We start from the raw sequence: 17,273 nt of genomic DNA, 5'->3' as shown, positions 1-17,273 counted from the left end.
TGACAAACAACAGGAGACCATGCAGTCAGTCAAGCTTGATCAATAATTCAAGTTCGGCCTTCTTGCCTTGTGTCCACAGTAAAGAAGACTTTTATGTGCAGATCTCCTACAGACTTTTGACAGAAGTATAACAGCAATAACACAGTAAATACAATACAGGTAACAAAAACAAGAAGTACTCCTGCAGTTATCCAAACGAGTCTCTGTAGTACAGCCTTACAACTTGTCTACGGCATTTCTAATATTCAGAAAATGTGGCAAGGTGGTCCCTACATGTAAGGGGTTAGGATACTCGAGAACAAATATAATATGAGATACCACTAATTATGAAGGTAAAAATCTGACTGTCCATCTTTTAATAGAGCCACTTATTCCAGTACAAAGTCACAATAAAGAAAACAAGTACAAAAATGTCTGTAAGGTCTAAGACTCATGTGCTTGGTTAGCTGGTTTGAAATTATGACCATTCTTAATTAAATACTGCATCAGAGTTTGTTATTACAATTTTGTTAATTACATTTTTTGTCAATGTGTGTCATATTCATAGTTAACTGTGACAACAGAATGTAATTACCTGTACTAGTAGTGTACATAAAATATGTTTTTTAAAACCACAATACAATATCATGTAGCTGAAGGTGCTTTTATAGACAGCAGATTCCTGCTCAAGTGATGATGATGATTAATGCACTGTTATCAGTTGTTGGATGTGGAGGGTCTGTGGATACTTGGAGTGAAAAAGTAAAATTGACTTGAAAAATACCAAACTTATTCTTTAATGGTTTCTCAATTTTGTTCTTTTTAACTGTTTTTCACATTCTTTTACATCAGTTTTGATCCTTGTTTTTACTTTCATATTCAGTTGCCAGTTTATCAGATACACACCTCCACTTTATAATATCTATACATCCCATCATATTATATGTCACATGATAGCAGTGTGTGGTATAAAGCAGCCAAACCAGCACTACAAGCTTCAGTTGAGTGTTAGAACAGAAAAAGATGAGTGACCTTAGTGACTTAGAACATGCCATGGGTAGGTGGCACTAGGCATGTCCATTCTAGCAACACCTGTGGTGAGGTGCACCATGCAATAAGAAGGATAGACGGCCTGTCACAGATAAAGCTGTTTATAGCCCAATTTACTGTTTTAACCAGCTTTTAGGAAAGTGGTGCACTTATCTTGATGGACGTTTTATCTTCAGAGTGGATGCAGCTTCATGGCGGCACGGAAGGCCTTGCTTGTGGTCTGAACATGAAAGTCGGACTAAACGCAGCAGTGAGCAAAGTCAGCTGACCATCCTGGGAGAAGAGTGTTAAAAACTTGAAGCACTTACTAGGGCACTTTGTAAATACTTCTCATGTCCTGTTTTGAGGTAGTTCTTCTGCTAGTTACATTTTAATGAAATTTCTACTAGTAATTCTGAGATACTTGATAAATACTGCCCTAGCTTTTCGGTTGCCTATTTTTGAACCTTTGTGAATAAGCCCTTATTATTATTGCTACAAGAAACTCTGTTTTTGTTCTCATGCCAGGGGTTTTATATGGTTCCTTTCTCTCTATGTCTTTACAAACTGTAGACCTAGCCCTTATAAAGGATACAAGCTGCAGTATTGTTGTCCATAGTATCCAAATATCTTTTATATGAAGTGAAGATCTCTAAGTTTATTATTCCCTAGTGTTTTCAAATAAATACTTTTTATGAAAATGTAACCTCATTTTTAAGTCGAGCAATATGGATTCTGTCCTGGTCATGGAAAAACTGTTTACCCTTTCACAGATTCTCGTGTCATTTACTAATGTGTTTTGTGACATTAATTAAATAGTGAGTAGGACTGAGAAAGCTTATTAAGGTGATTATCATGTAAAGGAGTAACAGATAAGAGCTACTCATTGGTTCCATATTGTAAGTAACTGGTAGATGACTGGTTTGCTGGTAAACTGATGATAGTATTGATTAGAGCACAGAGCAGGACATAGAAAGAAGGATATGTGTTGCAAACCAGGCTGGTGTATATTTGTGAATTTCTGCCAATTTACAAGACTTAATTGTGTATATATTTCCCACTTAATGGTAAATTTAAAAGTTAGGTAGTGCCATGCCACCTTCTGTTTTAGATCTTTATAGAGTCGCCTTTAGTATGTTTGGCTATTTCAAATTCCAGATGTTATGATTAAGTCTAAATTCTTAAAGAAAGATTTGCTGATGTGTATAAGGATTCTGTTGTCTATCCGTGCAACTCTGGTTGAATGACGCATCCTGCTGGGTGATCATCACTTTCATTATGGCTGGGAGGAAAGGATGGATGTGACAGTGCGATGTGACATCAGGTTTCTTCATTTTTCCTTCATTCTAAAGAGGAAAAGAAAGACTACATGAAAAAGCTCATTTACCTCATTTATATATACTGTATACGATGATGATGTCACTTCCTGTTCTGGCCTTTAAAGCCGCCATCTTGCCTCCATACAGTCAGTTCTGTTTTGGACTCAGGTCAATGAACATCTCTGTTCATCTTTAATCCTATTTTGGAGCTGTGGATCAATATACGGGTGGCTGCCCCAAACCTTTACGATGTCTTTGCCAAATCCTTATCACAATAAATTTATATAAAATACATAAAAATGTATATGTGTATATATATATATATATATATATATATTATATATATATATATATATATATATTATTGTGAATGCCATGGATGTGGGTTAGACATCCAGACCAAGATGGAAGTTGGCCTCTGGCTAGGAAGGGAGGCCACAGTGGAACTACAGAGGGTGTCTGTTTCCCAAAGTTGTATTCCCCCAACCCAACACATACACACAGTAGCAGCATCTCATTGGAAATTGCAGTCCCAAGGGACCACCCTGTTGGGGTTCTTGGGTGTTGCCAGGGGAGGCAGCAGGGGATCATTATAACCTCTTTAAAGGGCTTCTGTCTGACCCAGAATTGCTTCCAGTGGACAAAGCTGTGGCACCAGAAGTACTCCCAGGTCTGGTATAAAAGAAGAGCTTCCTGTGTGGGAATTCAAAGTCAGGAGGAGTGTGGATGAGGCTTCAAGGGAGCTGTGGTAAGAAGAAAGAAAATTATTGTTGTTTTGTACTACTGTGTAAGAGAATTTGGAGATTGGTGGAGGTATTATAAAATAAAGAATATCTTGTGTTTGAACTCAGGACTCTGCCGTTAACTTATGTCTGGTGGTTTGGAGGCTCAGTGGTGCCCCCAACTGGTTACTATATATATGTATATGTATATATCATAACATTATATTTTCATATATATATATATATATATATATATATATATATATACAGTATATATATATATATATATATATACATATATATATATATATATATATATATATATATATATATATATATATATATATATATATATATATATATATATATATATATATATATACAGTAAAAGATGCAATAGACAATACAGAGGTTTGGGGTTTTTCCGGCCCCATATATTGCAGACAATCCACAATATTTCAAAAAAGAACAGGTCAAAATATAAACAAAACAGTTCATATGCGCGACGCCTTTCAGAGGCGTCGGCGGCCATTTTATAGAGGAGGGGCCGGAAGTGGAGGAATGCTGGGAAGGAACCGTGAGGGAGGATGGGACTCAAATCACTTAATCCAATTAAGTGTGGGGAGCAGCTGCCTATCCCAACAACAGGTTGCCAATCCATTGCAGCTAGTTAAAATGACTTTTTTCACATTTATAACTGTGCTGGTCACTACACAAAAATGCTTCCCAATAAATAAAATGTATTAATAGTATAGCATAACATACTGTAACATTCTTAAGCTAATTTAATTCTATTTGGGTTCACTGGGGTTCAAAAGCTATCTTAGCCACACTGGGTGCCAAGACAGGAACCAGCCTTGTACAGGATGTCAGTCCATCTCAAGAGTCATTATTAATACTTTCATATATATTATTGTTCTTATTACTGCACAAGTATTCTTCCCACTTAAATTTTTCGATATAAATTGCATATGTGATCAAAAAATACAGTGAATGTTGAAGAATGTTCAAACAGTACAAATAAAGTAACTTAAGAAAGATGACTTCCAGAACTGCTTCAGAAAAAATGATGGGATAAGTGTGTTCGAAGTGAGGGGGTTGGTGGTATTTTTTAGGGGAATTAATGGCAATGTGTCTTTTACTGTAATCATTTTTTGATACATACATACATCATACATAATATATATACTGTACATTCATGTTACCCATAAAATAATGAATGTATATTACATTTGGTATGTTCATATACAGTACATATCACATTGCAAAAGGGTTATTATAACTGTACCCCTGGCATGACTCTAGGGGGATCTATTAAGTAGAAATGTGGAGAGATGAGGTGTTGCCAGTCACACTCTGTGCCATGCACTGCAGACAGCTGAGCTCAGCAAGTGCTGCCGGCCTGTCTGGAAGTGCTAACGTGTTGCCTGTGACATTCCCTAGTTGGCATTTGTGGTATGCAGCCAGTAATCTTGGCCAATGCCTGGAATGGACAAGGGATGAAGGAATGAGGGGGGAAATACTTGTGAGCATGAGCTGCAAACGGATGTGCGGAAAAGGGTGACTCCAGGAATGACAGCAGGTGCCAACCCCCTGACCTCATTTTTGTCTCCCGCCAGACTGAGGATCAGTAAACTATTATGCCTGGCTACTCCCAGCTAATCCTCTATTGTTGTCAAATAACGTTTGTACTTCATGTGACCAGTGGGAACAGGTGGCCGCCGCAGAACTCTTTCTTCTTGGGCATAACAAAAACAGCCTGACAGGATGAGATAGGGAAAACAAGTGGACGAGCCAAGCGGACCACAAAGGTGAAAGATTCAACACCTAGTTAGGGAAACTTAGTGAAGGCGAACCGAATACAAGAGTAATATTAAGAAAATCAAAAAGATAAGAGAATTCTCTTCTGTCAGTTTTTCTGCATTCATTATTTTAATGGGCAACAAAATAGTTAGCACTCCTACCCATAGCTCTCACTTCTATGTGTGTTTTCAGAAAATAGGTGGATTGATGAGTGTCCGTGATTATGGTCACCTAGAGTTAGTGCCAGTCCCAGAAGAAAATGACACAAGACAGGTTATTAGCCCCGTGGGCACTGCTGTGTAGTCAGTCAGTTAAAGCAGCATATAGTAGGCCTTTTAAAACGGTTTTATTCAAAAACTCAGCGTATACAATCCAACAGTCCACTACACAACCGAGTTCTCCTCTTCTCCCTCCTTTTACACAACCACCCCTTAACTCTCATGCACGCTGCCATCTACTGAACACTGCTGGAACATCATATATTTCCCCAACAGAAAGTAAAACTTGTATCAATTATATTTTGTAAACTAACAAAACATGAACTGAGTCATCTCACAGGACACCCTGGATGTCATTGAGTGGAGTCATAGTGCATGGCTTGATGGTAATTCCAGTCTGCACCGGGAACTGAGAAGGACAGCCATGAGAGCTCTGAGGTCAGATAAGGAGGTGTTTGTTAGAGGAACTGTGAGCAAATGACATTCCATCTATGGTCTAGTGACACACATCCTGAATCTGTTCCTCGGAGAGTCGCAGTCAGGGTGGATGATGGAATGGTCCTTACAGATGATGATGCAGTTGTGACCTATTGGCTGGCTACTTTGAGCAGCTGTTTAAAGCTGATCCTCCGGCTAGGACGTTCCACATCTTTGGATGCACAGTTCTTGAAGCTGATCCTCCAATTAGCAGCGAACAACCCAATCTCACTGAGTTTGCACAGGTGGTGAACCAGCTCATGCTAGGGAAGGCTGCAGGGATCTGTGGTATGTGGGGTGAAATTCTCCAGGCTCGTGGTAAGGCAGTCCTCCTGGCATTACAAGCAATCTTTGCTTCCATTTTGGAGACGGCGTCATCCCAATTGACTGGAAAATGGAACTTGTCCCTATCTGGAAAGGGAAGGGTGATCGCCTGGATGGCGGCAACTACAGGGGCATAACACTGCTCTCAGTTCCTGGTAAGGTCCTCGCTAGGGTCATCCTTAATAGGATCCATGATCACTTATTCATCTCCCAGTGACTGGAGCAGTCTGGTTTTACACCTAAGAGGTCTGCCATCGACTGCATCCTGGCACTGTAGGGTGGGACGGGACCGCGTGTTTGCCTGGTGGGTTGCCAACTGTGATCCCAAGGAGTTTCTTCATGTAGTTGGTGTCACAATTTTCTGTAACATTGTATGTTCCCCAACCTGACCTAATCTGTTTTTGTTTTACTGCATTGTAATTGCTTCCTTCTGTGTGTCAGGCTTTAGGTTTTCTTTAAACACTTTGATATGTCACTTAATGCTTCTGTATACCATGAGGTAGTTCTGACATAGATATCTTAGTTGTTGTATGGCGAGTTGCTCGATAATTAACAACTCCCAAATGAATGTTTTCCAAAGTTTTCCTTCAAAGCTGGTGGTTAATATTGTTTCTTTGAGATTTCTGTGGAATCTCTCAGTTTTACCATTTGCCTTTGGATAGTATAATAGTGATTTCATGTGTGTTATATTTCTTTCTCCCTGGAAGTTTTAAAATTCTGCAGAGAGTTCCATTATCAGAAATCAGTTCCTTTGCATATCTTTCTCTGCTGAAAACTGATGTGCGGAACACAATTACAGCAGGAGAGGTTACTTGAGAGGCAAAGGCCACTTCTGGTCATTTGCTGTAATAATCTATCAGATATTACAAAACGAAACTCCAGGGCTCCTGGGAAATGGTCCCTCAATATCAATTGAAGTTTCTCACATGCAAAGTTTGGAAAAGATACTGGCTGAAGTGGAGGAATGTGCAGAATAGCTGTTTTGTCATAAAGTTGACATGTTACACATGAACAAATCTCAGCTTCCACCAGGGCATTCATTCTAGGCCACTTAAACAGATCTTTTAATCTTTACTTTGTTCTGACAATTCCTTGATGACTTGCATGTGCAATACGTATCAGTCTGTCCTGTAAGTCCTGTGGCACCAGCAAGCAATGAGATCCACAAATGATATAACCATCCACTAATGATATCATTCTTCACTCTGAAATACACTTGAAGATTTGGATCCAGACTTTTTCAGATTTTGGCCATTTCTTTTGTAAAAATAAAAGGCAGGCATTTTTTAATTCCTCCAGTGTAATAATAGAAGGGAATGCCTTTATCGGTGCCACCACTTCATCAGGTATACAATATTTCTGTAGGTGAAGGTAGCTGTGACAAACCATCAGCTGTAATAATCTCTCAGCCTGGTTTATACTGAATGGTGTATCTGAAGTTTAGAAGTCTGGCTGATCATCTAGCTATTGTGGTCGAAATGTGACATCTTATTAAAGAAAGAAACATCATCTAACAGGACAAATCACTAATCAGGCAGGAGAAAAGACATTCATTGTATCTTGTAATTACTCGTCAGCAATATGCCTTTGAGGGAGCATTCTTCAGAAGCAGTCTGTTACAGCCTGGTCACAATGATCAGAATGGTCAGAGAAACAAAGGATAGAGGTTCATTTTATAAGCTATTGAATTTACTGTACATACAGTGTCAATCAATACATACATTTTACTCTGGTTGGTTCATTGGTCTACACCCAAATGATTTATATAAAAATAAAAATCTATTATATTATATTCTGATTCTTCTAATACCTTTGAGTTGTGCCACCACCCTTGAAATTTCTGTGCATATAACAACAGTCCATTCTTGTTTATAGGACATCTGCTTAATGATCTCGTAGTCATCCTTCAGGTCATTTTGTATATTACATCAACCTTTCTTCTGGTACATTCTTTATTTACTTGACCATCTCAGTATTTTCCTTAACCAATTCTTATATTTCAGCGTACATTTTGTTATTCACTTGACCTTTATCTGGTTTCCTGGTGTGCCTGAACAGGTTTCTGACATTTATTAAGCCTTTATGCTATTTCTTTAAGATGAATGCTATGTTTCCCTAAAATTATTCTTCCACACTATGCACATTCCTGCTCTTCCTAGTCCTTTACTTGTCAATAATGTCGTCAGTGGGCTATGATCTGTCTTTAAAGTAAAGTGACGATCCCACAAGTAAGTTCTCCGCTTTTCTGTAGCCCCTAATGTGAGAGAATAATTTAGAGGTAACACTAGTTAAGTATTTTGGTTTGAAGTGTACATCGAAATATAAGAATTAGTTTTGAAAATTACTGAGATGGTCAAGTAAACAAAGGATGTACCAGAATGATAGGTTGGTATAATACACAAAAAGTATTGAAGGATGACTAAGAGATGACTAAGAAGTCCTGTGAGCAACCAGAATGGACACTTGTTACATACACAGAAATTTCATGGGTGGTGGCTTAACCCAAAGAGTATAAGAAGAACCAGAATGTATTAAAATAGACTTTTATTTTACTAGGGGTCTTCGCTCGCCAACCCCTGTGTTTGGTTAATCGGATATGCAATTTAATTTTTTTTTTTTGGAATTGTTTCAATTTCAGTATTTGCACTTTTACTTTAAAGCCTCATTGAAAACAATATTTTTTGGAGACACATTGTGACACTGTATTACTGCCCGTGAGTGACTATTGTTTGATTCCTTATAAATAATCCGACTTTTTCTAATGTTTGTCCCTGTGATTTATTAATAGCAAAAGCTATTCTCACGGTAAACTGTAAACATTTTAATACGAATGGCATATCACGATCTCCTTTGGTGTGTAATGTTATTCACGGAATATATATATTGCCTTTCTTTTTGCCTGTTAACATTTGCATCGCTTCTATGTGATCATCAGTATACACCTGACTGAATTGTGTATTCTTTGAAATTCAACTTGTCGTTGCTTTAATTGTTGCGGGACCACAGATTCTCATAATGTATGGTCTATTATTGTGTAAATCCACGTTTTGTGCATAAGAATGATGCGAATGCGAAAAGACTCTACTCTTTGCCTTTCATTTCTGACCTCGATTTGTCCTGCTCCATTTTCAATTACACCTGGTTCTGATGGTTAATCATCTTTTCTTTTGCGGCATTGCAATGTTTTCTATCTTTTCTTTGATACTGTAGTGACTGACATGATTAGGTGTCACAAAAGTTTTACTTGAACAATCGCTGACTTCGTAACCCCAAACACAACTTTCTAGCACCCTCTCCAACCCCTCATCCGCCGCGTCTCGCCCCGCTCCCCCCTCCCCGCTTTACCGCATCAATCAATACCCCACTATCAGTCTTCCGTGCTGTACTCCGCCCTCCGTCAATCGGACCGAACAGTCACTTAAAACCAAAACGGCCGCAACCTAGCTGGGACGCTACAATACTGGTTTCATAATGTATCTGCCTTTTTTTTTTCTCTCCAATGATATTTTGGGTGTCTCTTCTCCGTATTGTCCTTATACGCTTTATATATGTTGAGAGCACAGAATGTGTGTGCACTATGTGCTTTTACACGACTGATTGGTTTTTGATGCATGTGCTCCTGTATGATATCTGTTGTAAGTAGGGCGTGTCTTGCAAGAATCTCATGTTCCACATCCCCACGAGATGGCCCTGGCACCATCACTTGGCACCAAACCTCATGTTTACGGTCCTTTTGTCTCGCAGGTCTTTTAAATGTCTTCCGAGAGAAGATCACGTATCGTAGCCTAGCCTTGCTTTTGCATTCCAGGATTTCTTTTTATAATAGAGACATATACAGTGGTGTGAAAAACTATTTGCCCCCTTCCTGATTTCTTATTCTTTTGCATGTTTGTCACACAAAATGTTTCTGATCATCAAACACATTTAACCATTAGTCAAATATAACACAAGTAAACACAAAATGCAGTTTTAAATGATGGTTTTATTATTTAGGGAGAAAAAAAAATCCAAACCTACATGGCCCTGTGTGAAAAAGTAATTGCCCCTTGTTAAAAATAACCTAACTGTGGTGTATCACACCTGAGTTCAATTTCCGTAGCCACCCCAGGCCTGATTACTGCCACACCTGTTTCAATCAAGAAATCACTTCAATAGGAGCTGCCTGACACAGAGAAGTAGACCAAAAGCACCTCAAAAGCTAGACATCATGCCAAGATCCAAAGAAATTCAGGAACAAATGAGAACAGAAGTAATTGAGATCTATCAGTCTGGTAAAGGTTATAAAGCCATTTCTAAAGCTTTGGGACTCCAGCGAACCACAGTGAGAGCCATTATCCACAAATGGCAAAAACATGGAACAGTGGTGAACCTTCCCAGGAGTGGCCGGCTGACCAAAATTACCCCAAGAGCGCAGAGACGACTCATCCGAGAGGTCACAAAAGACCCCAGGACAACATCTAAAGAACTGCAGGCCTCACTTGCCTCAATTAAGGTCAGTGTTCACGACTCCACCATAAGAAAGAGACTGGGCAAAAACGGCCTGCATGGCAGATTTCCAAGACACAAACCACTGTTAAGCAAAAGAACATTAGGGCTCGTCTCAATTTTGCTAAGAAACATCTCAATGATTGCCAAGACATTTGGGAAAATACCTTGTGGACTGATGAGACAAAAGTTGAACTTTTGGAAGGCAAATGTCCCATTACATCTGGCGTAAAAGGAACACAGCATTTCAGAAAAAGAACATCATACCAACAGTAAAATATGGTGGTGGTAGTGTGATGGTCTGGGTTTGTTTTGCTGCTTCAGGACCTGGAAGGCTTGCTGTGATAGATGGAACCATGAATTCTACTGTCTACCAAAAAATCCTGAAGGAGAATGTCCGGCCATCTGTTCGTCAAATCAAGCTGAAGCGATCTTGGGTGCTGCAACAGGACAATGACCCAAAACACACCAGCAAATCCACCTCTGAATGGCTGAAGAAAAACAAAATGAAGACTTTGGAGTGGCCTAGTCAAAGTCCTGACCTGAATCCAATTGAGATGCTATGGCATGACCTTAAAAAGGCGGTTCATGCTAGAAAACCCTCAAATAAAGCTGAATTACAACAATTCTGCAAAGATGAGTGGGCCAAAATTCCTCCAGAGCGCTGTAAAAGACTCATTGCAAGTTATCACAAACGCTTGATTGCAGTTATTGCTGCTAAGGGTGGCCCAACCAGTTATTAGGTTCAGGGGGCAATTACTTTTCACACAGAGCCATGTAGGTTTGGATTTTTTTTCTCCCTAAATAATAAAAACCATCATTTAAAAACTGCATTTTGTGTTTACTTGTGTTATATTTGACTAATGGTTAAATGTGTTTGATGATCTGAAACATTTTGTGTGACAAACATGCAAAAGAATAAGAAATCAGGAAGGGGGCAAATAGTTTTTCACACCACTGTAGATTATTTGGGTGTAAACCAACAAACCAACCAAAGAAAATGTATGCATTGATTGACACTGTTATATAAATTCAGTTGCTTATAAAATAGACCTACACCTTAAATGTTTGATCCTTCTCATCATGCTATAACAGACTGCTGTGAGAGACGCTCCCTTATCAGCTTGGTGCTGCAGGTGAAATAAATGACACAGCTAGACAGGCTTTTCTCCTGCCTGATTACTGACTAAAAAGGTTTTATCAGATATCTTCTTAGAGGATAAGTTTCTTTCATAAGATGCTGATTTCTACCACAATATGCATGCCAGAGCCTCTTTCTCCACTGTTGAGTATTTTTCATTCTGTTTCGCTGAGTGTTCTGGATGCAAATGATATGGTTTACTCTTTATTATCTGAATCTGTGTAAGGGCCGCACCTAAGCCATAGTCTGAAGCATCAGTAGTGACAACTGTGTGATTGTGGCCCAGTGCTGTCTCAGCTGTGGAATGGCCAATAGGGCAGCTTGATGGCTGAGGTGTCCAGGACTCTGAACAAATCCAAATTGTATTTTGTGATGTCATCCACTGTTAAATTCTGCTCCGTGCTTGTAATGTTTTTATACTGTATTGAGAATTACTTGTGTTCTGTTCGGTGTATTGTATTGTATTGACACCCTTCTTTTTGACACCCACTGGATGCCCAACCTATCTAGAAAGGGGTCTCTCTTAGGAAACTGCCTTTCCTAAGGTTTCTTCCATTTTTTCCCGGCTAGGGTTTTTCCTTGTCTTCTTAGAGATTCAAGGCTGGGGGGGCTGTCAAAAGGCAGGGCCTGTTCAAGCCCATTGCAGCACTTGTATGATTTTGAGCTACACAAAAATAAATTGCATTGTATTGCATTGTACTGTATAACAACAAACAGAGTTAGTGCTGAGCAATTTACAATTCATTTTTTACAATATCAAAGCTGTGTTGGGCTGCATCAGACCATGCAAGAGCAGAAGCTCCATGAAGTAATGCTCTCAGTCGTTCTACCACTGATACATAGTTAGGTATAAATTTAGCATACCAAGAAGTGAGACCTGAAAAGGCACGTAATGCCTGCAAATCAGAGGGTGCGGGAGCTTTCATAACTGCTTTCACTTGTTTTTGATCTGGCTTTAAGCCTTCTTGAGAAATGATATTGACTTAAGAATGACAATTTGTTTTGCCTAAACTGACATTTTGAAAAATTCAGTTGTAATCCTGCTTCATTAATGCAGTACAAGACAGCTTTAAGGTGTTTTTCATGAAGTTCAGGAGTTGATCCATATACAGTAATATTGTCCAAATAACACTTGTGACTCATGGGACACCTTTATGCTGGAAGGACCTGGGGGATAGACCGTGCTTAGGACATTATCTCCCCCGGGATGCTAGATGGCATCCCCCCTGTGCTGCTACAGCATCACAGATTCCCACAGGGCTTCATGGGAGAAGGGAGTTATGTTACTTATCCCTGTTGGGTCCCGTAGGCACTGCCAGGGGGTGCTGCAGGGACTCCTGAGCCTTACTTCATCTGGCTCCCACCTAACCGGGAAGTGCTTCCGGACCACTCTAACGGGGCACAGGAAGTACTCCCGGGTGCTGCGTAAAAGGAGCCAGCTGCCTCAGCTCCAAGAGCCAAAGTGGGGAAGGAGAAGAGAAAGCTTTCTGGAGGAAGGAGGAGGCAGAGAAAGAGAGAGAGAAAGAAAGAAGAGGAAATGAAAAGAAGACAAAGTGCTGTGTGCTTTGTTCTTGGTGCTATGTACTGTGCTTACTGATGGGAAACAATTTGGAAAGCATTACAAACAGAATAAAAACTTGTGTTCTGTGCAAAATTTGTGTCTGTGTTGCCTACAGGCCACACACTTTACTCTTTGCCGATTTCTTAAAATTGACAGCCATCATCCCCTGTAAACAATAGGTGCCGAAGCAAGTCCATGAGGTACACATTTGAAATGTAGTAAACCTTTATGTGTGGTAAATGCAATGAGATCTCATGAAAAAGTACTTGATGTTAGGCACCTTCAAGGTCCAGCATTGAAAATGCTTTTGCACCTCTTAATTCTGCTAATATTTCCTCCATACTTGGTATTGGATAACTGTTAATTACAACTGCTTTGTTAGGCTCACGCAAATGAACACACAAACAGATCCCATTGGTTTTCTTTATTGTTACAATTGGTGAAACCCACTCAGATGACTGCACTTTTTTTAATTACATCTTGTTCTACCAGCTTCTTTAACTCCTCTGAAATAGCATTTCTGATTGAGAAAGGTAAGCGTCGCAATTTCTGTTGGACTGGCTTCACATCTACTCGGATTTTTATTTTATGCACAAAATCTTTCGCACTGCCCAGAGCACTGCTGTTAACTGATGATGTGATTGCTGACACTGGCTGCACTGAAGTAAAGGGCAATGTAATAAATCCATTAATTGCATATTAAGTGCAGCAAAAAGATCTCTGTTCAGTATAGGTGTTCCTTCCTTTACCTTTATTGGACCTGTGTGTTACAGTCGGGGTCACAGGAAGGCATCCAAGAACAAGAATTTGTTCTCTTAGGTAACTAACTAGTCACAGTTTTGGTGCTGTAAGTGGTTCCTTTGCAAAATAATTAGAATAAACAGATTCAGGTAAAATAGAGACAGCTGAACCAATATCAAGTATCAGGCAAACTGAAATTTCTTCTGTATTTGATACAGCAGTAACTGAAACAGTGCACATGATCTTCTCTGATATATTAATATTGTTTTGTACATGCAACACCGTAACATTTAGGAGGAGTTACTTCATGTACCTCTGTGTATCTTGCACTGCAACAAATCTTCACAAAATGGCCATGCTATTTACATCTTTAGCAGGTCACCCCACAGGTTTTGCCATTTGTTGCACTGATCGACACCTAAAATACATCTGTTTCTGCATATCAGTTGTCTGTCTTGTTAGTTGTGCTGGCTTCTATCCTTTTTACCACTGTATGGTAACTCTAAGTTAACTCATTGATATTCATGAGTAGGGTAGAGCCTCCAATGAAAAACAAATGGCAAAAATAAAGTTGTAAAGACAGTTTTAGAATGAACTGAAACTGAACCACTACTCAAATCAACCATTAGTGATGACAGTGTGAACTGGTCATCATACAGTAATACAGAGAAAGTGAAACTGATACATGATACTGCAATGTATGATCAAACTGACATCATATGCTCGGTGATTTCAGTTGTGTGAAGCTTCAACATTATGTGACAGTAACTGTGTGAGAAAAAGACAAAATAATTGTGTTCAAGTGTAAGGACAAGCAAGAGGTTAGCCCCCTAAGCACTGTTCACAATGCGGTAATTGTAGATGTTTGTGCCAGGGGAAATCTAGAAGTCAATAAGCCTTGTGCTGTGTTAGTCTGCAATAACACAATGGTTGCATTGTGCAGATCAGGCACTGACATTCTACCCTCTGATTTTCAAGAGACTAAAAATATAAGACAAATGAGCAAAGAAACACACTTCTACTGTTCAGGCTGTGCACTAGCGACTATTTCAAAACATGTCACAGGACAAGGACTAAATCTGCATCAGTACAGCAGTGGACACTAGACACACCTTTTCTACTGCATTTATTTTGACATTTTGGTATTGACATATTTCTGTTACACGTAATAACATATTTTCTTGTTGAAAAATTCAATATTTTGACTTGTTTTTCCAAGAGTAAACATAATGCTAAGGAGGCTACCAGTATTTACACTTTCTGTATACACAGAATTAAAAATCCCTTCTGGTGAGCCTAGGCTTCCCTTGTTTGTACCTTATTGTTTCAGATAACAGGCCCTTTTTGAGTGCTAGGCCTGGGGCTGAATTTGAGAATCGTTTTGTTGTTTTTGGTTTGTAGTTAAGAAAGCCCGAGGCTCCATTTCAGACACTTTTTTAGGCCTCATTCAGTATTTTCATATATCTTGTAAGTTTAGAAATCACAACACACTCATTTTGCATTCCACCATGCAGTCTTATAATGTTTGTGCAGATCTGTTTTCTAGTTTAGATAAATGCTTTTTATTATTTTTTTTTGCTTAACAATGATAGAGGAAAATGATATAAAATAACAAAATAGCAAAAACAAAAATGGGCAAAAATTAATAATATCCTTGTAATCATATGGAAATGTTCACATTATTAACCTACATTTGAATATATGCATATTTTTAGGTAGGAATATTTTTGGCAAAATAGATAACCCTTATGAAGATGCCCCCTGAGTACCTTCCATGGTATTAAGATCGTAACAGAGCCCTGTCCTTGTTTGTTTTTCCTTTTCTCTTCCATTCCTCCTGCTGTCTCCCTGTTGTCTTGTTTTTGTTCTGTTTTGTGTGTGTAGTTTCACCCCTAGACCTTTACATTAAACTGTGTCAAGGTCTGTGCTGTGGCCGTTAAGTTTGCAGTACCCTGAAAGAACTAAATAAGACCTTTACTTGTCTTTAGCAAGCCGCCATCTAAATACAAACCACTTATAATAGGAGTCATATCAGGATAACATTAAGTTAAAAAGGTTCACTTTATCTCTCCAATCTCCTACACTTATATTTTCTCATCTGCCAACTCTGATTGACCTCTGCTATGAGTGACAGAGCCTTCTGTGTCTTGTCTCCAAGCTTGTGGAATGCTCTTCTTCAGAATCTGTTTGTTTCTGACTTTCTCTTTTATAATTGTAATCTCCTCCATTGTCAACAGGCCATAGTTCATCAATTAATTAATGGACAGGTGCTTGGGGGGTGTGTGTGTGTGCCCTGCGGTGGGCTGGCACACTGCCCGGGGATTTGTTCCTGCCTTGCACCCTGTGTTGGCTGGGATTGGCTCCAGCAGACCCCCCAGGACCCTGTGCTAGGATATAGCAGGTTGGATAATGGATGGATATTAATAATTTTTTATTTATGTTTAATCAGTATCTACTTTGTTGTATGTGTGTTATAACAAATCTGCATTTATATTTGTACCAGTTCTGTATTTAATAATCTATACTTGAGTTTTAACTGAGAATTGTTTACAGAGCTTTGTGCCTGCACTCAGTGAAGAGCACTATATAAAAAAATAACTTGTAATCTCAAGTCATTACCAAGTTAATAAAAAAAAGACTTCAAAAATATCAGTTTGCAAAATTCTTTGCATTGTTTTTATCTTTTACTGTCATCCCTTCATGAATTTGTAATTTATTTGTTACTTTGTGCGACATTATTCGATTGGAAAAGGTGCAGATAGATAGGGTTAGGGTTAGGGTTAACTAGATAGATAGATAGATAGATAGATAGATAGATAGATAGATAGATAGATAGATAGATAGATAGATAGATAGATATACCCTAAAGTTCTTTTTGGACAGCAAAGACTTTTTTGTGCAATCTCTTTCTGTTTGTAGATGGTTGCACTTTAACACCAACATTTATAACAATGTTTTTCTTCCAACAGTGGTCCTCTCCCTTTGAGCCCACTGTCACTCAAAAAGACACCGATGTTCCTGGATCTTGGCATTCAGCTTGCATCTCTTTGGAAGTTGTCCTTGGCTTTTTGTCTACCATTCTCACTATCTTTCTGCCCATTCTGGGGTCAATTTTCCTCCTGCGGCCACATCCAGGGAGGTTGGCTACAGTCCCATGGTCCTTAAACTTCTTAATAATATGTGCAACTATTGACTCAGGAATATCAAACTGCTTGGAGATGGTCTTCTAGCCTTTAACTTTAACATGCTTGTCTATAATATTCTTTCTGTTCTCCTCAGACAACTCTCCCTTTTTCTTTCTCTGGTCCATGTTCAGTGTGGGACACACAATGATACCAAACAGCAGAGTGATGACTTTTCTCCATTTAAATCTGCTGAATGAATGAATGCACGATTGGAGATGTGTGTGATACTAATTCAAGAAAACAGCTTATTTGAAAAATCACTTGAATCCAATTATTTAAGATCTTTTCT

This window comes from Polypterus senegalus, chromosome 3 (assembly GCF_016835505.1).
Source record: "Polypterus senegalus isolate Bchr_013 chromosome 3, ASM1683550v1, whole genome shotgun sequence".
NCBI classification, from domain to species: domain Eukaryota; kingdom Metazoa; phylum Chordata; class Cladistia; order Polypteriformes; family Polypteridae; genus Polypterus; species Polypterus senegalus.
Note: the sequence above shows the minus strand (reverse complement) of the source record.